This window comes from Chenopodium album, chromosome 18 (assembly GCF_948465745.1).
Source record: "Chenopodium album chromosome 18, dcCheAlbu1.1, whole genome shotgun sequence".
NCBI lineage: Eukaryota > Viridiplantae > Streptophyta > Magnoliopsida > Caryophyllales > Amaranthaceae > Chenopodium > Chenopodium album.
Genome location: NC_137851.1, coordinates 44,952,047 through 44,975,169, shown reverse-complemented (window position 1 = coordinate 44,975,169; position 23,123 = coordinate 44,952,047). Strand labels below are relative to the sequence as shown.

Here is a 23,123-nt window from a genome sequence, read left to right as displayed (position 1 = left end):
GCAGTGGGCAAATGAGGTTGATTTCATCCGCAACAGGAATGACAACGCAGTTGGTTTACTTTGGCAAAGGATGGATGATCTTGAGCGTTTCGGTTGGAAAATAATCAAAATTATTGTTATTGTTGCCGTGGTGTCGATCGTGGTCCAATTTCAATTTAAATAAGTAGTGTTCTCCTACGACATTGTCATGGTTGTAGTACCATCGTCGTTTAGTATTAATATTGTAGTGCACTGAATTGGTCCGTGTTTCTGACCATTACTACTTGTTTTAATGATGTTATATGTATTACTCGGCTAATTTTGTTATGTGTGGGTTAAATATTAATTTTGCACACGGAGAGCATTATGATAAATAGATTGAATAAGAGGCAAGCATAGAGGATGAGTTCACACATAATCATTAACAATACTAATAAAATACTAAAGTTTTAAGTACAAATACTTAAGTCTTACTAGATAAAATTACAAAAGCACATAAATAAAGTCTTAATAGCCGAAACAAAATGAAACACCCATGGCCTGACAATAGCCGTGTCATCAAAGAACAACACAACACAAAAGGATGTAACATAACTAAGACCATCATGGGGTGAGATGATCATTCCAGTCATGAGTGGTTGGGTTGCCCAGGTTCACCACGGGTTCGTCATCTTCAATGAAGGGTAACTGTGGTGCCAGTGGGGTAAGGTGATCATTCCAGTCGTGGATAGTAGGGTCATCAGGATCACTTCCAGGATCACTTTCCAGTTGACTATCATGTTGACTTGAGTTAACCCTCCTCAATGACTACAATTTCCAAACCATTTCAACACATTAATAATAACATATGAATTTACATAGGTATGATTACAATTATAATATACAATTTAAAGTACTAATACACGAATGTTGTTGAGTAAATTTTACCAAATGATTACCTCAATATCAACTCCAAGTTGATGCCCGAAATATGAATTTCCCCTCTTCGTTACCCATGGGTACAGATCTTTCACATCCCAAATGAGCAACACCTCACTGTACCCATTCTGGCCACCAAACCCTTCCACATTGTAGACGCCCCTAAGCTCAAACTTCACAAACTCAAGTATAGATTGGTCAAACCTAGCTTCCGTGACCACAACAACGATAGGAGCATAGTATTGGAAAATCTCATAGAACGTCTCCACAAATGATGGTCTGTGGACATTCCGTGCGTTCCATACAACAATAGCTGACCCAGTATGCAAATATTGAGGAGCACCATCATCAATTTCACTATCAGAACCCCAAATGGAAACCCTGTGGTACTTCACCTTCATTTTGTCAGTAACACAAGAAAATACATTTAGATGTATGAACTTTACCTTCCCTTGGACCTCCATCACATGAATTGCTGCATTTGAAGCTCCGATGAAAATGTGCCTTTCCTTTGTAGGGAGAGTGTACAGAGGAAGGTTGTGGAGATCAACCTCAGGCTTCAAATCAAAAATCGGGACTATTTCTTTGGGTATGAAGCCATTTGACCTTGAATTACTGCAAATCCATTTAGCAAATGCACTCACCCCCTTGTGGAGATAACCATCCAAGTCAGACAGTCTGGATAGTAAGCAGGGCGGACGTTGTCTTCAGAAATTTCCATCACACTTTTTGGAATGTATGTGGTTGTCATGAAATCAAGGGAAGTGGAAAGCTGATCACGAAGGAAGGCAGGAGGCATGGCAATTCCTTGTTTGTAATAGTGGTCGTTTGCAAAGTACGGGGTGGAGTTGAAATCAAGTTCTGGAGTGGTTGTAGCGGTGAAAGGGGTAAAGTACATGACGGGTGTTGTTGGGTGCGGTTCAAGGGGCCTTCCCCAAGCTCTGGTGGTCAAGTTTTCAGACCTTGACATGGTGTTTATAGAAACTAAAAGCTATTGTATGAGCTACTGTCAAGGGGGGGATAAAAATGATAAGAAGGATTATTTGGATGATTTTAAAATCCAATTACTTGGATGATTTTAAAATCCAATTATAACCCAACCACAAAATACATACATGGGGAAGGAAAAAAATCCCATGAAATCCTCATATATCAGAAGATTTGTACTTATGAGATATAATGGGTGATAGTAGGTACAACTAGGAAAGAACTTTTGTTCAACTTTAGAAGCAAAGTTACTGACTGATAAGACAAAAGAACTGCTAAGAGAGTACAATGTGGTGTTGGGCGAAACACATTTCTAACATAAGATATTGAACAATTTAAGGAAGGTAGGACTCATTTATGTTACAGCTAAATTGTACTATAAGAGTTTTGGGGTTGCACTGCATAATAAGACGTAACATTGTAACACAAACAACCACTTCTCCCTATCTCTTTGGCTCCCTTCTGCTGCTCCATTGTCATGGCAAATAGAGGTAAACTGTAATTTACTAATTTGGCATTTTAATTTGCATTATATTAGTGCTGTTTTGTAGCCTTCGTTTATGTTTATCTTTTTATATATGGTTCTTCATGTGTATAAATCTTTTTTGGGTAGTAAATTTTAAAAAGCTTCGACCTTTATCTGGTTAAAGTACCGCTTTAAGGTTGTCCTTATTGACTGGGGTGGTAAGGATCAGTACCGCTAAAAGGTTGTCTTAATTAACCGGGGTAAGGGAAAGTAGGGCTCAGGGTTGTCTTAATTCACTGGGGTGGTCTTTATTCACTGGGATAAGAATAAGTTGCGATGAAAGGTTGTCTTAATTGACTGGGGTAAGGAAAAGTAGCGCTGAAAAAGGTTGTCTTAAGTCAGTGGGGTTAGACCGAGTAGCGCTACAGGTTGGCTTCATTCACTGAGCTTAGGAATTGTTGCGCTAGAATGTAGCGCTTCATTTACTGAGCTAGGAAAAGTTGCGCTGAATGTGTTAAACTTGTTCATCAAGTGCTAGACAAGTTGTGAGTGATTTAAGTTGAAATAATATTTGTGATTGCATTGTCTTTACAAGTGAATGTATTAAAATTATTCAACAGATATTAGACAAGCTGAAAGAAGACGAAAGAGGCTTCTGCGAAGAGTACGAAAACTGAAGAACGCTGGATATCAAGATCCCAACGGCATCATTCGGGATATTTATATGCCCAGGCGTAGCAAGGAATTGATGTTCAGCCATCAGTTGGCAACCATTGCTAGAGGGGGATTACATGAACCTGTTAAGGGAATTGACTTCCACCCTGATTACCCATTCTTGACGTTGTTCAAAGTAGGGAAGGCGAGGTACTTTCGCAAAGAAGCGTATTGTTTCATGTATTATTTGGTAGATGTGGCAAAGATTGCAGTGTGCTTCAACTTGCGCACTCTAAGAAGATCATTAGCAGAGTGTTATGCGTTCCCTACATACCACATGTACCTGAAAAAGTTTTTTGAGTTTTTTGCTTATCTAGAAGACTGGTGGCTAGAGGTTGATGAAGCTGTGGGCAAAGGACAGGAATGGGGAATTGCGATACTTGGGAAAAAATTCACCACACCAAGAGAGGGTGACATCAAGGTAACTTGGACATGGCTACAATACTCTAAGGAAGATCCTCTTAAGAGTATGGAGAATGATAGGGATCAACTAATCTGGTTTAGAAGGACAATGCTTGCAGAAAATGGAATTGAGGAAAATGATAACTTGTCTATTAATACAGGTCAGCCAATTCAATACAGCGATTTTCCCACTGAGTATGTTAATCGCCTCCAGCATGCACAATATCTGTTTGAAACCAACACACAGACTGATACTTCAACTGAAGGTTTTGGATGGACATCTGAATCAAGCTTCGAGTTCTGATAAATGCTAATTATGTAAGCCCATTTTGTAATGAGCAACAAAGTAATGGAACAACCAACAATGTAAGGGTTATTATAGTACTTCTAAATTGAAAGATTAGTAAGAAGTTGTACCTACTTCTAAATTAATGGTAAACAATGTTCCAGTTGGGTGCCAATACTACTTCTAAATTAAATAGCGAACTTCATCAAAACCATGGGAAACACATGGACACCCCACCACAATGTATCTAGCAAAAACCACAAATTAAAATATTCTAATAAACTGCAGAAATAAGTCTTTAGTTGCAAACTGCAAATAACCTAGCAAGTCATCTGAGAACCACCCCTTCTACTCCCTCGGCGTTCTTTTGGCAAAACATCCTCTAATCGGTCCTTCACCTGGTTGTGATAGTTGTTCACATCATGCAGAAATAAGTTCTGCCTCAAGCTGTGAATCTTCTCCTGTAAAAACAACAGCACTTTCCCTTAAAAATGGCTAATAGAGTACATACCATAAGCAAAAATACTATTTTCCAGCGCACCATTTGAAAGGGAACATCAAAACTGCGAGCACAGTGCTTGATCGCTGCTAACATAATCGCACCACACGAGCACCTAATAGTTTCACCCAAAATTAGTTAGTAGACAAGAATCCAAAACTACTGAAATAATACGAGAAAAGGAATGAGTTCCATTACATACGTGTCAGATTGTACTGCAGTAACAGACTTCCGCACCTAGGTAGAAATAGTTCCCTCCTCCCAAGTGGGATCAGAGATGTTAAACAACTCCCCTAACGCCTCAATCTGTAATCAATTATAATAAACACAAGTTATATACACAAGTTACAACAAGGGTTCCATTTCACTATTTACTTCAGGCCAAACACAACCATTACCAGCCTATTAACAATTTTCTCATGCATTAAGTAAGCATCATCATACAGAGAATCAATCATCCAAATCTGGTGAGCTTTCAAATCTAAAGCAAGGCAATACCAATGTTCAACATCTTTTTCAGAAGTATCTAGAACAGGGACAAATACCTGTAACATAAAAAGAATTCAGACCCACAAACAAGAACAGTTAACAACCCACAAAAATACCACACTACCTACACACAAGCCCCAAACAACTTACACTTTGAATTTGCTGTAGTTGAAAGCTTAGGAAGAACTTTGCATATTTTTGGCCCAAACCCTTCAAATCATCTTTGCCTGGAATGACAAAATGCTAGAAAAAAAGAACCAATGTCACTTACCAAACACAGACCAAAACTAAATCACTAATCTAACATATTCCTCACCGAGTATGAAGGATCCAACATTATCCTCTTCATAGTGTGGTGCTTTGCCCAGGTTTTGGTATAGAGGACGGAAGCCATCCTCACATACTGGTTACCAACCCGGCACCTCGGGGAGAGTACACGGTAACAATCCCTTTGGGATGCATCCATCCCATCACACTCAATTAAACAAGGACCAGGACTGCAAAATTAACCAATTTCAACCACTTAACCACACATTAAAAAATAGGCATATCAAACATAAATATTGTAGCCTCAACCAATTTGTACGTACGCATTTTCATTCTTCAATTCCTTCCAGCCACGAACAAAGTTCAACAGCCTCTTCTCCAACACACTTATCTTACAAGGCCTGGGTTCTTCCTCCACCACCATATTATCGGCCGTGAACACAACTCCTACTACTTTTTCCATTGGGGCTCGATTTTGAGGTATTGGACCGGTACTCCCCGTAGCTAAGTGGCTATGGGTTGAACATAAATCATCAGTAGCGGTAAAATTACCCATGTTACTCATCTTCGAGACAAAGGCACTGAATGCTCTTCCTACCACACCCTCAACAAAGGTCTCCAACCTTGGGGTCAACTTCTCAATAACCTACAACATACAACCAAATAGGGTTACAACAGCAGCAGAATTCACCAGGTCAACCACAACATACATTTTAATAAACTTTTACCTTATCCATCACTTCAACCACAACATTATCAACCTTATCCACCTGAGTACCTGCAGATACAGGTCCCCGCAAGCACTCATCATCCCTTGGATCAAGAGGATGCACCTCCCCATAAGCTATGTCTAAGGCCTACACAAAATACAAGTGATTGAGCTACAAAAAAATATAATACACCAACAATTTCACTTCTGTTAAAAAATAAGGTAACACTTTACCAACAGCTTTCCATATTCATTAGGGTTGATCTTGTCTTCCATCAATCCAAACCTTCACCCTAGGAAACACACCCCATTGCAAGGGTCTCCTATGCAGGTGATCTAGATAAAATATCTACAAAACAACATCAGTTGTGTTAACTCAACTCAACAGGCAGCAACAACATAAAAAATATAATTAATTACTTTTACACAAACACCACTAACTCACCATAACAAAAAGAAAGCTATCTCCAGATCCAGACCTAAAACCATCACGTAAAAACTTTGCTTGGAAACGGTGCGCAGAGTCACAAAGCCAATTCATAGTGAATGTACACCAATCATATTCACTAGCTTTTGTTGCCACTGTCAAAGAGGGAATTAGAGAGGAAGCCAAATTTGACGAGTTTGTCGTTGTGCATAAAAGTTTGCCAGGGACCACAATCAAGAATGCTATCATAAACTCCTCTTCACCAGTTTATGTCAGTAGAGGAAAAGGGTTGTTCTCACTATCAACAGGGCACAAAACCCCAGAGACCATTTTCAAAGAAATAGTTTCATTCTTCGTCCCTACACCATACGAATCATACAAGGATTTCACCAACATTATCTTTTCTTCATCATCACTTATGTCCATTGGCACGGGTCTCGAACCCATAGGAATACCTAACACAGCTCTCACTTGACTAGCACACAAGGGCAAAATTTCACCTTCTCCGAACACCATTGTCCCATCTTCAAGTACTCTGGCCATAAGCCAATAGCAGAACTGCCGAGGGATATTTTTCATATCCAACTCAAGCAATCCACCAAACCCCATTTGCTGTACCAATCCTTTCCTCCGCGGATCAAACAACTTCACATAATCACAGAAGGATTCTACACGGCATACAATATTGGGATACTGTTCAAATGTCTAAAACAATTTTTTAGGAAGACAACACAATTAAACCAACCCAATAATCCAAATGAAAATGACTTCACACAACATCAACAACAATAATACCCTTCAAGTTTCACAGAATCAAGGTCTTAATTCCTTTACCTTGCCAACATTTTCATGGTGAGTCTTCAGAACCTCCCCTTTAGACAACACTTTATGTCCTTCAAGTTTTGGTACCTTTCACACACAAACACCAACAATAACCACAAGTCAATAAATAAAATATACACAACAAGTTACACTTACTAAAGAAATACAAAAGTATCATACCTTTCGCTTCTTGTACACACTTTTTTCCACTTTCCCTTTCCTCTTCCTGGATTTCAACTTCATGTACTCCATCATCATGTTCTCCATAAAATCACCACTACTAACTGACTGTCCTTCTTCCTCATACACACCATCATCTTCCTCAACTTCGTAATCTTCATCATCCTCTTCATAGTCTTCATCATACGCACTATCTTCCACCCTTCCTTTACCCTTCACTTTCCTATCCAACTGGAATTTACTAGGACCTTTTCCTACAGGACCCTTTACAGCCTTCCAACCCTTTTCAACAGGAGCCTTACCACGAGGCCTCTTCACAGCATTCACAGCAGTATTACACTTTGAAGGACCCTTCACAGCACCATATTTAAACAAACAAAGATTAAAACTTTAAATATTTCACATATGAATTACATAATTCAAAAGCCCATAAAGAAACCTCACCATTCCCTTCTTCCAACCATTTGATCGTACTACTGCCTTCCTCATCCTCCTTTCTTCTTTGACTAAAAAACATAATATAAATAATATTCATCACTAAATCATGACACCCAACACAAATAACTCAACCCCTTTCAGTTTTAGTATCCAGATTGAATTAAAAATATACACAGAAAAACATTATAATAACCAATTCGACCTATTAACAACTAAACATTAAAATTCGACAATTTTTCCCAGAAATTTTCGATAATTAAACAACGAAACTAAATAATTACACAAATTTACTAACAATTAAACAATAATACACAATTATAATACACGATTCGATAAACAATTATAATACACAAATAAATCAAAAAACATGATCATACCCTTAATTCACAAACTCTCTATTCAATTTCGAAGTTTATTAACCCCCACATCTACAAATTATTCAAAATCCAACTTTCTAAACAAAACCCTAATAATTTATGCAAACAATAACCACCAAAAACATTGAATAGGATACGAATTCCAACATTCTTAAACCATTTACAGTAAGAACCCTAACTTCGCGACACATATAAACCCAATTTGCAGAATTCTAGAAAGACTACAAACAAACTTAAAACAATCAGAGGAGCTAACCTTGTTTTTAACAATTTAAGGCTTCACCGCAACGACAATCAACAATTCGCCACTCCGGGATAACACCATCCAACGCCGACGAATATAAACTTATATTCAAACCGCAGTCGGAAAACGCCTTCAAAATTAATTATTTTTAACTTATAATGCAGATTGGTAGTTTCGAAAACCTCAGATTAATGGAGAACAAGGGAGGGAAGAAGAAGAGATTCAAGAGGAGAGAGAAGCTACTACTTTAAAATGAGGAGAGAGGAAATAGGAGAGAGGGGGAATAGAGAAGACAAGGGGTCAGCATTAAAAAATTCAAAAGGTACAAAACGGGAGTTCAGTATGCAAAACGGGGCTGCTGAGTAGGATTTTTCAAATTCGAGGTGAATTGTCTAAAATTCCCCCTGATATGTATAAACACGTACATATCAAACCTTCCTTTGGAAGCCCTCAAAGTCTAACACCGTCAAAAGTCCTCAGCAGGCCCGGCTAAGGACCTGTGCAAACAGGCCCTTAGCACAGGGCCCCCAAATTGGGAGGGCCCAAAATTTTGGAGTCCAAGCTTTAAGTTAAAAAAAAAAAAAAGAAAAGAAAAAGTCAGCAACTCATACTCCTCACGTGAATACAGCTGTTCCTCACTTCCTCCATTTACTCCCCACTTCTCTAGATTCTTCATCTCCTTCCTTGGTAATTAGCTCCATCAAAATAGCCCCAACTTCCCAAAATTTCTGAAATTTTCTTTAATTTCCTTTCTTTGATTCTTTGAATCCTTCCTATTTTGTCATTTAATTTTATTGTTTTACCCCCAAATTTTTAACTTTCCAAATTTGACATTTTGGTTTCAAAAAAATTACAACGGGTATGAAGAATTTTTCCTCAAATCTCGAATTGCTTTCAATGGAGATATTAATTTCGTGTATTCCACAATTAAACCCCTTAATTTTCGTTTATCAAACGGTAAAATTTTTTACCCCTTATAAATTCCATTTCAATCTTCAATCTTTTTCAATTACTTGTGTTCTTCGTACTCAAATTACATTTAACAAATAAAAAAACAATTAAGAAATTGGTTAACAAGAAGATCAGAGATTCAAAGCCAAGGGGGTTGCGGCAAATCGTGAATCGGCAATCGGTTGTGCGAGTTCGTTGCTGTCCTTGCGGTTGTGTATCCACAATAGCACAAAAATTACTAAATTATCATATATCAATGGCAAGTGGATCAATTATCAGGTTGTTTCTATCCTTTTGCAATTTTAATTATTAGATTAATTGTATAATTTATTGTTTTTTGGGTGAGTTGTTTGATTGTTTGTTTAATTAGTATTTATTAGATTAATTGTATTGTTTGATTGTTAGTATTTAGTATTTAGTAAGTACTGTTAATTTTGATTGTATAATTAGTATTGTTTGTTCGATTATCAGATTGTTTGTTTTTTGCAATTTTTTTTTTTTTTTTTTGTCTTCAAAAAAAAGTACTGTTAAAATTTTATTTTTATATTTTAATTATGCCTCCCAAAAGAAAGTATGTCTGTGGTCATGATAAACGTATGAAAAAGAAAAAAAATGAAGAGTTAACTCAATCTCTAAGAGGATCCCTTCACAAATTTCTAATAAAAGAACCACAAATTTCTGTTGAAAATCAAGATGTTGATGATGTTAATGCTGAAATTCCTGAGAATGTTGATGATGTTAATGCTGAAATTCCTGAGAATGTTGATGATGTTAATGCTGAAATTCCTGAAAATGTTCTTACTGAGAATGTTAATAGTGTTGATTTTGATGTGCCCACTGAAAATGATAATTTGAATAATTTGGATGATGATGAAGAGCATGATACTGATGAAAATGGTAATAATAATGAAGAGCAACCAACCCAATTTGATTACTCTTTTGATATATTTGATCCAAGAAATTGGGATGCTCTTGAATCGAAAATGATTGATTTAGTAGTGACGAAAGGCCCTAAAAGAGACCATTCTATTGTAAAGGGTCCTAAAGATAAATTTTCTAGACGCTTTATGGCTAATTTATATACTAGAGTTTTATCTAATGGAGAGAAATGTGATCGAGATTGGCTTGTTTATTCAAAAGAACTTGATAGAGTATTTTGTTTTTGTTGTAAAATTTTCAAAAAAGGAATTGGTAGAGGTCAATTAACTAATGATGGTTTTAGTGATTGGTCACATATTGGTGAAAGACTTAAAGAGCATGAAACCGGTATTGAACATGTTAAGAATATGACAACTTGGTATGAGTTGCGTCTAAGGCTCAAAAAGAATGAAACTATTGATAAAACGACTCAAAGACTAATTGAGAAGGAAAAGGATCACTGGAAAAATGTTTTAAAAAGAATTGTTTCAATTGTGAAATTCCTTGCTAAACATAGTTTGGCCTTTCGTGGTTCTAACGAGAAATTATATCAAAATAGCAATGGCAATTTTTTGGGCTTGATTGAAATGTTAGCAGAGTTTGATCCAATTATCCAAGAGCATGTTAGATGTATCACAAATGATAATTTACACTTTCATTACCTTGGGCATAACATCCAAAACGAGTTAATAATTTTGCTTGCTTCTGCAATTAAAAATGAAATCTTAAAAAAAATCAAGCGAGCAAAGTATTTCTCAGTGATACTTGATTGTACTCCTGATATTAGTCACCAAGAGCAAATGTCTTTAATAATAAGATATGTGGATGTCTCTAGATATTCAGTTACTGTTGAAGAATCTTTTTTAGGATTCTTAAATGTGAATGATACAACTGGTCAGGGGCTTTTTGATGTTATACAAAAAGAATTGAAAAATCTTGGTCTTGACATATTTGATGTACGGGGACAAGGATATGACAATGGATCAAATATGAAAGGAAAACATCAAGGTGTACAAAAGAAACTTTTAGATATAAATCCAAGAGCCTTTTATACTCCTTGTGGTTGTCATAGTCTTAATTTAACATTGTGTGATATGGCTTACTCTTGAAATAAAGCTAAGGATTTTTTTGGAGTTATACAACGCATATATACCATTTTTGCTAATTCTACTAAGAGATGGCAAATTTTGAAAGATAATGTAAAAGTGTTAACTCCGAAATCATTGTCATCCATTCGTTGGGAGAGTCATATAGATAGTGTCAGAGCTATAAAATGTCAAATGTCAGATTTTAGAGAAGCTTTACTTGAAGTGTCAGAGAATGATCCCCTTGATTCTAAACTAAGTAGTGAAGCTAAATCTTTGGCAAGAAATGAGCTAGGTGATTTTCAGTTTTTAATGTCAATTATTATATGGTTTGAGATATTGTCTGCAATTAATATGGTTAGCAAGCTTTTGCAATCAAATGATATGGTTATTGATGTTGCTATGGAAAAAATAAAGGAGTTGATTTCATATTTTGAAAAGTATAGAGATGCTGGATTTTATAGTGCCTTGAATGATGCTAAAGAAATTGCTATCGAATTGAATATCGATCCAATATTTCCTCAAAGGCGTGTTATTAAAAGAAAAAAACAATTTGATGAGAATTTAGATACCCCTTCTGTTGAGTTATCAGGGGAAGAATCTTTTAGAGTAAACTATTTTCTTATCCTTGTTGATCAGGCTATTGTTTCTCTTAATAAAAGATTTGAGCAATATCAAGAGTATGAAAGTATATTTGGTTTCATGTTTACTTCTGAAAAGTTAGAATCATTAGATGATGCATCTTTGAAGTCATGTTGTAGTCATTTTGAGCAAGCATTAAGACATAATGGGCAATCTGATATTGATGGAAATGAACTCTATGTGGAGTTTAAGCTATTAAGAGATATTTTTCCATCAATGCCAACAAAAAAGATGGGAGCTATTGATATATTATCTTTTTTGAATGATGTAGATTGTTTTCCGAATGCTAGTATTGCTTATAGGATCTTATTGACTATTCCTGTGACAGTTGCTTCTGCAGAAACAAGTTTTTCAAAATTGAAGTTGTTGAAATCTTATTTGCGGTCTACCATGTTACAAGAAAGGCTTAATGGATTGGCGTTGTTAGCAATTGAAAATGATCTTTTGGAGAAGGTGGAATATGAAGATATGGTTGATGAATTTGCTTCAAGAAATGCTAGAAGAATAGCTCTGTTTAAATAGTTTGATCTTTTAATAATTAAGATTGTATTTTGATATTAATCATATTATTTACAATTTAAATAAAGTACTTTGTGTTTTTTGGCTTCTTTTTAATATGTTGTTATATGATAATTTCGTTTAAAAAAAATTTTAGGGCCCAATTTCTAAGTTTAGAACAGGGCCCCCAAAATGATTAAGACGGCCCTGGTCCTCAGCATACCAATAAAGAGCTGCCATGTAGGAAAGAGACACAACATCAACCAATACGAAAGCAGCACTCCATCATTTAAAATTAGGCGCCTTCCTTGTATTATTTATTATTGATTCTGTAACCCGATTATTTTCGTCCCTCGGTCATTCTTGTTCGAAGAAAAAAAAAAAAGAAAAAGAAAAATGTTGGATTACGTTAAACAATCACACCGCTCAATTCCGTCGAGAGGTGCGGCAAGTGAATTCATAAAATTAGGTGATTTTTCAATCCGTATTTGATATCTTAGTTGCACCCGCTAATTGTCAATTCAATACATGCTCATTATATCGTTTATTTGTTGCTTAAAGGTGTAAATACACATACTACTAATTGTCAATTCAATATGACGTAGAACTCTTAGTTCACGCTGCTAAGTGCTAACACTGTATGTTTAGGCTTACTGCTAGATTTGCTATTCAATCTGTCTTATTTTACTTACCCTATTTCAGCTTTTTGGGTCAAATGCGTTGTCTTAGCATAAGATAGGGAAGTATTTCCTAATTATATTAAAGAAAATTGATGGTATTGACAGGTTTATTTACTACATCGGCGTTGATGGTATGGCAGTTGTTAGTTCTGGTAACCGGAACTAAATACCCTGTTAGTGTTGTTATTAGCGGAAGCATGGAACCTGGAATTCGAAAGGTCCGCCTTCTTTTTCAATAATTTTTATTTTAATAATTAATACAAGTTTCAATTAATAATTTTATTTTTCTTTTGATGATTAAAAGTACTCGTATTATATTATTGTGTAGGGTGATTTATTGTTCCTTAGTACCATAAAGAGCCGTCCTATTCAAACGGGATAAATTGTATTGTTCAAAATTGAGGTCTGTTCTTCCTTTTTTTGCTTTTTTGTTTTGTTTTTTTTTTTTTTTTTATTATTATTTATTGGACTTTTCTTGATGTTAATATATCTTGACTTTAGACACAGGAGATTATTATTTAGTTTTTCATTTATTAATAAGAGGCAATTAATTGGACATTAACAAGACTTTTTTTTTTAATGATTTCTTTTCATTTGCATTGGGAATTTGTTGTTTAGTACTCCCTCCGTCCCCAAAACTTCGACCATTTTGGGTTGATTTCACGGTTATTAAGAAACTTAAATAAAAAGAAATAAAAACATATTGGAAAGATAAATTTACATGGGGTTTGTAAAAAAGTAGAGAGATAAAATATTAAAAATATATGAAAAAACAAAATTTTATATGGAGAAGCTAATTTTGCACAAATATTGTTGTAAATTGGTGGGTATTTTAATGCAAATGGATTGATCATTTTGAGACTAAAATTAGGCTAAAAGAGTAGAAGTTTTGGGGACAGAGGGAGTACTACAATATACTGGTTTTTTTTTTTTTTTACCAATAATACAATATACCGGTTATAAAAGTTAGCCAAATAACCACATTGGTATAAAAGCTAGCACATAGGTGACATATTGGTATAGAGGTTATTGTCAATGACATGCCGGTTTAAAATTTATTTGCTACTTATGGTTTGATCCCATTTACTCCATCTCTTTCAATCGAAATCTCTGCTTAACTTCTCTTTATTTGCATTTGTTATTTCAGGGTAAGGAAATCCCTATTGTTCATCGTGTAATAAAGGTAAGAAACATCTTTCTAAGTTTCTAGCTTACTATTTTAGGGATAAGTCTCTTATTGATCGCAACTTTAAGTAGCTTTCTTGAAAGGTTTAGTTGGGAATTTCCAACTCTTATTAATCTCTGTCAAATCGATCTTCCTTGAAAGTTTAATGAAAATCCTACACTATTCATGCCTTGTGATAATTTTCATCTAATTAATATAATGTTGCTCAACTTTTCTTATGTATTGTGCTCTTTGTGCAGGTCCAAAGGCAGAAAGCTCCCAACAAATTCATTCTGTTAACAAAAGGTAAATGTTAAATACGTAGTATTACTGTTAATGCTTATGTAGGATTATTTGAGATATAAAAACAGACTCTAGTACATAGGGCTTCCTGTATGTCAGTGCAATATATGAAGGCTTGGGAGCAACAAAAGAAAATGTCATGAAGCACAAGGGTGCATTCGAGTACTGGACCAACTAGTTTTTGAATTAAACCTCAACAACGCCATTTGTTTTGGAGTCACGTCAAGGGATCATTTAGGGGCAGTTAATTGGACATTAACAAGACGATATTTGGGATCTGCAATAGCCGGAAAACTAGTAATAAAGGCAGTGTTACGATTGGATATGCACATAGGATGGCATGTGGACTAGATGATCGACTACTAAAAGAGATATGAGAACTGTGATTCTAACCTTACTGCAGGCTGAGAAGAAAATGGTTAATCCTTTTCTGCATTGCTTGATGATCTGTCTTGGTCTCACTACTAATTTTGTGCCTGCTAAAAAAAAAAAAATTTAAGCTCTAAGGAATAGCCGAATAGGGAGTGTATATGTGTAATAGTGTAACCCAAAAGTTGGCCAAATGTGCAGTAGCTTGTGTTTATAATGATATGTAATGTTCTTAATTCTAATAGCAATGTGTAGTTTATCCTTCCCAGTTTTACACAATTACACTACTGATGTGTGCATGATGTTTCAGGGGATGCTAATCCGGTAGATGACCGTTATGGGGGGCTATATGCAGATGGCCAACTATGGCTTGAAGATCATGATATAATTGGAAGAGTGATAGGGTAAGTGTACATGTAATCTTATATTGCATAATTAAGCTTTTATGTGTTCCTGGAATCTTTGTTTTCGTCTTTTCATTGGTTGAAACTTTCCCTTGATTTACCTTTTATCTCCCTCCATAGTTCACTTTACTCTTAACAAATTTTCTTGTCCCTCAATCCTTACCTCTTTAAATCCGCAAACTAATTCTGTTATATCATTAGAGAATAAGTTTGTTGATTCAATAAAGGAAGAACCAAACCACTCTAGTAAAATAATCTCATTAATACAAGCTACATACTTGTCCTTTTGTACTCTTAGTAATTTCTTCCATTATTTTCATTGGCTGCTCTGTTGCTGCATGAATGGAAAGCCCCTATCCTAGATAGTTGGACTCTTTCTGGATAATTTTAAATCGATAGTTGATCAAATTCATCATTAAGGGTAGGTGTCTTATGTGTGTGATCTGTTTAAAAAATTTATACTTATGTTATTTTTGACATAGGAATGTAGGATTACTGGTACAGAATGACCTTGGTATATTGAACTGAATATATAACTAGATAGTTAGGTGTTCTACTTTACTAATCAATCATGGCTTAGAAGCGCAAAATCATTTGGAAACAATCCTAATTGTTTATCCTGATGAATTGAATCGTTTCATTGATATGAACCTTATGTAAATGTGCTTCTAAGTATTCCTTTTTTTTATCTTTAACAATCTGAGGTGTGTTTTGATTGACTAATTTTTAAGCCACCTTCAAAAGCTTCAATATTCCAGAGTGCATCTTGCACAGTCGCCTTTAACGAGGGTCTAGTACTCAAAGCCCCTCCCTCATACTAAAAGCAATGCATTTTCAATGCTCCTTTCTTTTATAGTTTTATGATGTACGAAGTTTCAATATTGCTAAACAAATTTTCAATACAACAGGATTATGCCATATTTTGGTTGGCCATCCATTCTCATGGAAAAGATGCCTTTGATGAAGGTCAGTTAGCCTTTCTCAGCTCTTTTCATCGTGCATATAATTTAGAGGATACCACTGCAGGAAAACACACACGCACACGCACACGCACACGCACAGCAGACACACACATCCACAAACAAATTGATTGAACCTACAGTACAGTAATGTTCTTTATGTAGAAAATACCTATAATATGCATGTTTACCAAATTTCTAAGCACTCTTTTCTTATGACAATAACGATAATAAGAGTCTTAGGATCTGTTCACATTTACTGAATTGAGCTGAACTGAACTGATTAGAGTTGAGCTGAACTAAACTGAACTGATTGGAGCTGAACTGAAGTGAACTGAATATTTTATGAGAGAGGGAAATTAGGAGCTGAACTGAACTGAACTGATTGGAGCTGAACTGAACTGAACTGATTAGAGCTGAACTGAATTGAACTGATTGGAGCTAAACTGAAATTAAGTAAATATGAACAGACCCTTATTATATGATACATGATTTCGTCCATGTTTTGCAGTTTGTTCTAATCGGTGGACTAATCGGATGGAATATGCTCTCATAGTCTCAATTCCACAAGCTCAATCTGATAGACTGTGTATACAATTTTGGATGGTATTGTACACGTAAAATGTATAGAAATCTTTTCCCTTAACAAAAAAAAAAAAAAAGTCCTACGCATTCATGTGGGAAAATTATTGCTGTAGCATTCAGTTTGTAATTTTTTTTTTTTAATTATTATTACTACAATAAAATGATAATCATTATGAACACTTTTTTTTTTTGATTAAATGAATACACATTATTTATTGCTTATAAATCACTTAGCTAATTAGGTCTTAGTTCACGTGTGAGATGTTTTTATTTTTTGACAGGATTATTTTTTTTTTTTTTAATGACAATTTGACACGGCTAAATTTATAAATGATAAAAGTTACTTTTTTTTAAACTTATTTTCGATAAATTAATTTACTCCTTCCGTTAATAAAAGTTATTCCTAATTAAGATGTTGCATCTATTCAAACAATGGATTTGTTCTCAAATAAGAAGATAGTTGGAAGTTATTTTTGTTTGACTTGACTAAGTAATTGATTTAAAAGTATCATACGGAGTATTAATACTCCGTAATATGTTACTAATAATAACTGTTTTTTTTTTTTTTTTTGAAAGAGTAATAATCGTAATTAGATAGTAGTGGTAAACCGTAAAACATTTGCATCAAGGTTCAAAATCAAAAACAAAAAGAAATCCTAAAAACAAAGGATTTATTGGGAAGTTGAGCAAATACTTCCGTATGTTATCCGTATACTGATAATTCTGATAGTAGTAGAGCGTACATGTGTTAACTCGTCGTTATTTTAGGAGAAACAGCACACTCCATGTGAGTCTTTCCTCAGATTTAGTGAAAGGGGCCACCATACAACACATAACAGTATAACACATTGGATCAAACAAACTGTGCATATATTTCCTAAAAAAGCATGAGCGCTGCTTTCCTGGAGAATGTCAATTTCCAATACAAGATCCGATACGGGGACACTAGTCAGGAATCAGTCACAAAAAACACTGAAACTGACAATTTCCCAAATGCTGCAGATGCAGATTGCATAATAGCCAATGCACTGTGATACAAATTTTGTTTCTCATCTCATAAGTCACAGCTCAATTGAACAGTGTGTAATGCCCCTCGACTACGACAACTGACATGAGTGACAACTCCTATGTTGAAACTTCTATGCATCAGTGATGCGACATGAGTTGAGCTTCAAACCACAGATGCAAGTACAAAAGTTTTAAAAAAAATGACAGATTCTAAAAATATACAAAGGGCTCAAAAGAACCTAAACATGGCACCATCCAAGACTAAACTTCTGATGCTCCAAACTGAGAAAAGCTGGGTGGGGGAAAGGGAGGTGGGGTGCGAAGAAGGGGAAGGGGAAAAGGAAAAGAAAAAAAAATACTCCGTATGTCAAATCTGTTACAATATCAATTATACAAGGGAAGATTATGACCAAATGGGATTCTTCAGCTGCTTTATTTATATTGCCAATCAACCAGAAGGCATACCTTGCCAGAAACTTTGGACCTGTTGAGAAGACACTCAAAATAGAAAGGCCGCTTCAATTGGTGTTTGCTTTATTATGTTCGCCTCATACACTGTTGCTGATTGAAATCACCAATTCAATACATCTTTGAATAAACTGCTGAATAAAATTTCAAATTTCAGCAGTCTTTACAACCAGCATTAAGTGTAAAACTATTAAGAGAGCACAGGGAATACATTATGGCATTACCCACTTCACAAAATAAATTTTACCATTACAAAAACTATTGCTAGAACTACTTTTGAAAAAAAAATCTTGAAACAGCACCTACTTCAGTTATTTTCGACACAGTTAAAAAAAAAAAAAGGAAAAGAAAAGAAAAGAAATAGATATACTTCCTAACAAGAAGTATAGGAAAAGAGATTAAACAATATACAAAAAGAAAAGGTGTAATTTAAAAAAATAGCATGCCCTCAGGGCACTTAAGAGAGAGAAGGGGGGGGGGGGGTATTATCGAGCCCTCAATCTGTACAAAATCAATGGCAACCAAGTCCCAGACAGTATCTGATATTCGATTACAAATCAGATTTTAAAAAAACAATAATCAGTAATTGTGGCCTTTGTGGGTAAGTAATTAGTAAATCTAATGTGTGAAACAAACCATCCCATAAAGAATGTATTTATATGCACTTCAGGCTGCAATGCATGAAACGCTACATAGCTGCTCAATAAGCTTTGTATCAATGATAAAGTTCTGTAGTTTATGAGCAATAACTGTAAACACAACTTGCTAAAGAGAGGCATTTTCATGAATATAATAGAACCACCTATTAGGTAAATATATACCAAAGGAATGTACTACAATAAAAATATTTTTAAAAGATCAGGAGGAAGATTCAAGCCTTTGCAATTGACGTATGCAAATATGTGACAAACAGGATTCATATTCAATGCCAATTATTTAAGTTCTAAAATTTCAGCTGGTGACATTATATTTGCAACAAACGCAATGACACAAGCATATGAAAGTCATCAACGCCTCAGAAGTCAGAACTCACAAAATACATTTTTATTTTTTAGGTGCAGACCCATGATATTCAATGCCAATTATTTAAGTTCTAAAATTTCAGCTGGTGACATTATATTTGCAACAAACGCAATGACAAGCATATGAAAGTCATCAACGCCTCAGAAATCAGAACTCACAAAATACACTTTTATTTTTTAGGTGCAGACCCATGATATTGATAACAAGGAATAAAACCCAGCAGATCAATGACAAATCTATTCAGGGGAGCAAAAAAATAACTCAAACCAAAAAGTTGACTTATAAATCTAGCCATTTATCAAATAATTCACAGTGAGGCCAAGTAGCAAACATTTAATTCTGCAGAGTAAAGCAGGAGTTAAAAGTTGAAACAAGAAACAACCAACTCAAATATGTGCTGAGACTGATGACGGCCTTGGATAATTTGCTCAAAAAATCCAGGGACCAGGGCTACAAAAATATATGCAATATGAATGATTAATCACTTATGAGCTTAGGGAGGCCTGAGACCCTATTTCCATCCAACAAGTAGTAACAGGATACAGAAAATTCATAGAGAACAAGAAACAAGTATGAGGAATAACATGACTCCATGAATCATTTTCTGAAGGCCATGGTCTCTTACAATAAAAAGATATAAAGAAGGTAAAGATGGCACAAGAGCCTTCATGCCTTTTATATCCCCTTAGCTTTTGAATGTGTGCCCCGAGGAAAAAAAAGTACCCACAAACTCCAAAAAACTTACAATTCTTTTGAAAAAAGACGCTAAAAGTTTTCAACCAATATGAAAAGGCTCAAGAAGCACAAGGCACAGGAGTCCTAAAGCCCAGACACAGAGGGCAGGCTCATGCCTCATCAAAGCAAGGAGAGATCCCCAAAATTAGAGTGTGAGTGAAAACAGGCTGCCAGTGCGGCAGTGCCTAGCTTCGCCTGTTAAAAAGAGTCATATAAGTACTTAACCCAAATCACCTTGAGCTTCAGCACCTAGGCTCACTTTTTTCCAGTGTTGATTGATTAGGAGTAAAGGCAGCGAACATCTAGACTTGCTGAGACCTTACCTCAGTGGGATATATACAGGTTAGTTAATGATAGTATTGCACAAATCACCTCAGTGCCTGCCTTAAAGCAATCCCTCCCCCCACCCCTGGTAAAAGAAAAGAAATCTTAGCAGTCAAAGCTAGTCCCCAAAAAATATAGAACGTCTGGACATAATCAACACACCATGTTAGTACAACCCTCATTATTAACCATCTCATAACTGCCTCGTGTTCAAACATGCAAAGCAAGCATTTTCTCCTTAAATAAAGTCTACTCCCCCTTCCTTGTCTAACACCTCTCTCACATAAGCACCTAGACAAAAAGCTAGAAAATCTATCCAACTCAGTCCAACCTTGTTTCTCAAAGCCATCACATGTTTAAAATAGCCCAAATTTACTCTGAAAAATCACCTACAACACATCAATCAGTACTTGAACAGGTTCAAAGTTCGAATTCTGAGATGGCAGCACAGCTCTTAACAGAAACTATGAAATCTCAGCTGGCACCGATGATTGATTGAGGTGACATAAACAGCCTCAACTAGAGAAACTCCAGCTTTCCAAACTAAAACTATAAACACAGAACTATTCCACATTTTTTCACCCTTAATAATGTTTGATCAAGTAAGTTCCAATATCAGGTATTAAGTACAAATAACAATCTATCCAACAATAAGTTCATGTGTGCACAGAGGAACTTATATGCCTTCAAATCAGGTTATGGCCTTCAGGTAACATATATGCAACCAAGTTCCGAGACTGGAATCCAAACTCAATATCAAAATATACTTGCTTTCCAAATTTCAGTCACACATCAAACAACATACTAGCAAAGCAATTGATCACCATCATCAATATGTGACGAACAATGCTTAAAAGCAAAACTAAACAACCAACAATCAAAGACTTAAATTTTAAACTTCTTTGAATGTGAATGGAGCAAATTTGGACCCATAACAATGCACAAACAACATAGTGAGCAAGTTTTACTTTCTTTATTGATTATTATAGATAAATACAAAGCCTAATTCTCCACAAGTTAAACCATACAAGAAACAAAATACTATGATCATAAAGATAAAGAACGTATATACATTGACAAACATTTAAATCAAAGCATAAAACATGTTTCATACAATTACAAAAACAAAGAAAGAAAACAACACGAAGAAATACTACAATCCAAAAGGGATTAACAAAATGGAGAGAGCTAATTTACCAAGAAGTTCACCTCTATCTTTCTTTCTCTTCTTCCATTTAATTCAATTCAAACTGAATTCCCACCAGCAGACCCTGATGAACTACCAGGAAATGCGGGAAATCTCTTCTTCCTATCTTCCTCATACTCAGCATCATCCGTGGGCAACTCGAACCGACACACCGGACACGAATTCCTCGCCTCGAGCCACGGCACAATGCAATCGCCATGATATCCATGTCCACAAGGCATCTCCTTGACAAACTCCCCGACATTAACTCCATCTTTGCAAATAGCACACACATAACTCTCATCCACCGTCTTGATCTCCACTACTTTCAAACACTCCACTGCTGATTTCGCCGCTGGTGGCGCCCCTCTCCTCCCCTCTGCATCCGCCAAATTCTGCAACAACGCCTCGTACTCGGCCTCATCGACATAATCTAACGGATGTCCGATATACCGATCTGTAGTCTCCGGCATTTCGAAGCGAAATTCAATTGAATTATCCTCTAATCCCATCAGAATTTCCGCCCAATCTAAGATCCTGTTTCTCCCTTCGCTTCGAGCACGATTAGCGAAATCGCGGAGTCGAAGACGGAGAACATCTCTCCGCCGCCGCCGAATGTCTTCTTCTCTCTCCTCTTCATCATCGTCAGACTGTCCTTCGATCTCAACACTCCGCACATCCTCATCATCATCATCATCGTCCTCCTCCTCCTCATCATCATCCTCATCATCTTCGCGATTAACGTTGCGGTTGTTGCTTTCTTCGTCTTCATCCCAGCCGTCGATTTCGATGCGTAGGAAGTCAGACTCATCGGCCGGAGACGGATCAGCGGGGTTGAGTGGTCTAGGCTGAGGAGGCGGCGGTGGAGGCGGTGGCGCGTCGTCTTCACGCGCCACCTGAGCAAGGAGGCGGAGAACCTGAAGAAACTGATTTCCGAGGGTACCTTCGTCCATGTGGTCAGAAGGAGGAGAGAGAATGGCGGCGGCGTTGGTGGTAGAAGATGTGGTAGGAATAGACTCGACAAAGCCGAACTTACACTCGTTGCAAATGACGTCATCGGGTTGACCAGGAAGAGATTCGACGGAGACTCGTTTGTCGCAGTGGTAGCACCAGTACTGCGCCGCCGTCATCGCCTCCGGTGGAGGGGACGACGGCGGCGGTGAAGGAGATTCGGCGGCCATTGATGGGGTTGAGGAGAGAGAGAAAGAAAAAGGAGAGAGATAGAAGGAAGAGGTGGGTGAAGGGTGGAAATGAGATTGGTTATTGGTACAAGGGATTTGGACTTTCCTCCACAAATTTTTTTTTAATTGTTATTTTTTTTATTTTTTTTTTTTTAAGATTTAAGGAAGTTTAATTATCTGGAGAGGTTATCTCGTGTTTCGCAGTGGGTGTGGTAATAAAGGGACCCCTAGTTACTAGCGTTTGATTGTTATCCGAAAGAGACTTTGATTGTAACAAACAGGCTTACTGGTTTGCTTATCATCTTGTTTTACCCAAAGTATTCGTATTAAATTCGGGACTAATAATTTTAGGAAAAATTGCTCAGAATAATCGGACTATTGTCTTATCTATTTAAAATAATTTTACTTTTGATTATTTTTTAATTATCCGACTTT

General features: G+C 36.0%; 2 long non-coding RNA genes and 2 pseudogenes across 6 annotated transcripts; 3 read left to right on the top strand and 1 right to left on the bottom strand.

The window, feature by feature from the left end:
* The first annotated feature begins 9,088 nt into the window (after window positions 1-9,088).
* Window positions 9,089-12,322, top strand: LOC145592201 (uncharacterized; annotated as a pseudogene).
* A 317-nt stretch (window positions 12,323-12,639) lies between these two features.
* LOC145592441 (uncharacterized) lies at window positions 12,640-13,587 on the top strand. Its single transcript, XR_014102419.1, has 3 exons — window positions 12,640-12,767; window positions 13,084-13,196; window positions 13,307-13,587. It is a non-coding gene; the product is annotated as an uncharacterized LOC145592441 (long non-coding RNA).
* Window positions 13,588-15,129: 1,542 nt separating this feature from the next.
* Window positions 15,130-17,353, top strand: LOC145592440 (uncharacterized). Its single transcript, XR_014102418.1, has 3 exons — window positions 15,130-15,219; window positions 16,128-16,185; window positions 16,690-17,353. It is a non-coding gene; the product is annotated as an uncharacterized LOC145592440 (long non-coding RNA).
* Window positions 17,354-17,616: 263 nt separating this feature from the next.
* Window positions 17,617-22,802, bottom strand: LOC145592439 (E3 ubiquitin-protein ligase CIP8 pseudogene; annotated as a pseudogene). Of its 4 annotated transcripts, none has more exons than XR_014102417.1 (2): window positions 21,519-22,802; window positions 17,617-18,373 (listed from the first exon to the last, which is right to left on the bottom strand). The product of XR_014102417.1 is annotated as an E3 ubiquitin-protein ligase CIP8 pseudogene, transcript variant X4 (transcript). The 4 variants fall into 4 exon arrangements; XR_014102415.1 differs by having other exon boundaries at window positions 17,617-18,370; XR_014102416.1 differs by having other exon boundaries at window positions 21,531-22,802.
* Window positions 22,803-23,123: the final 321 nt, after the last annotated feature.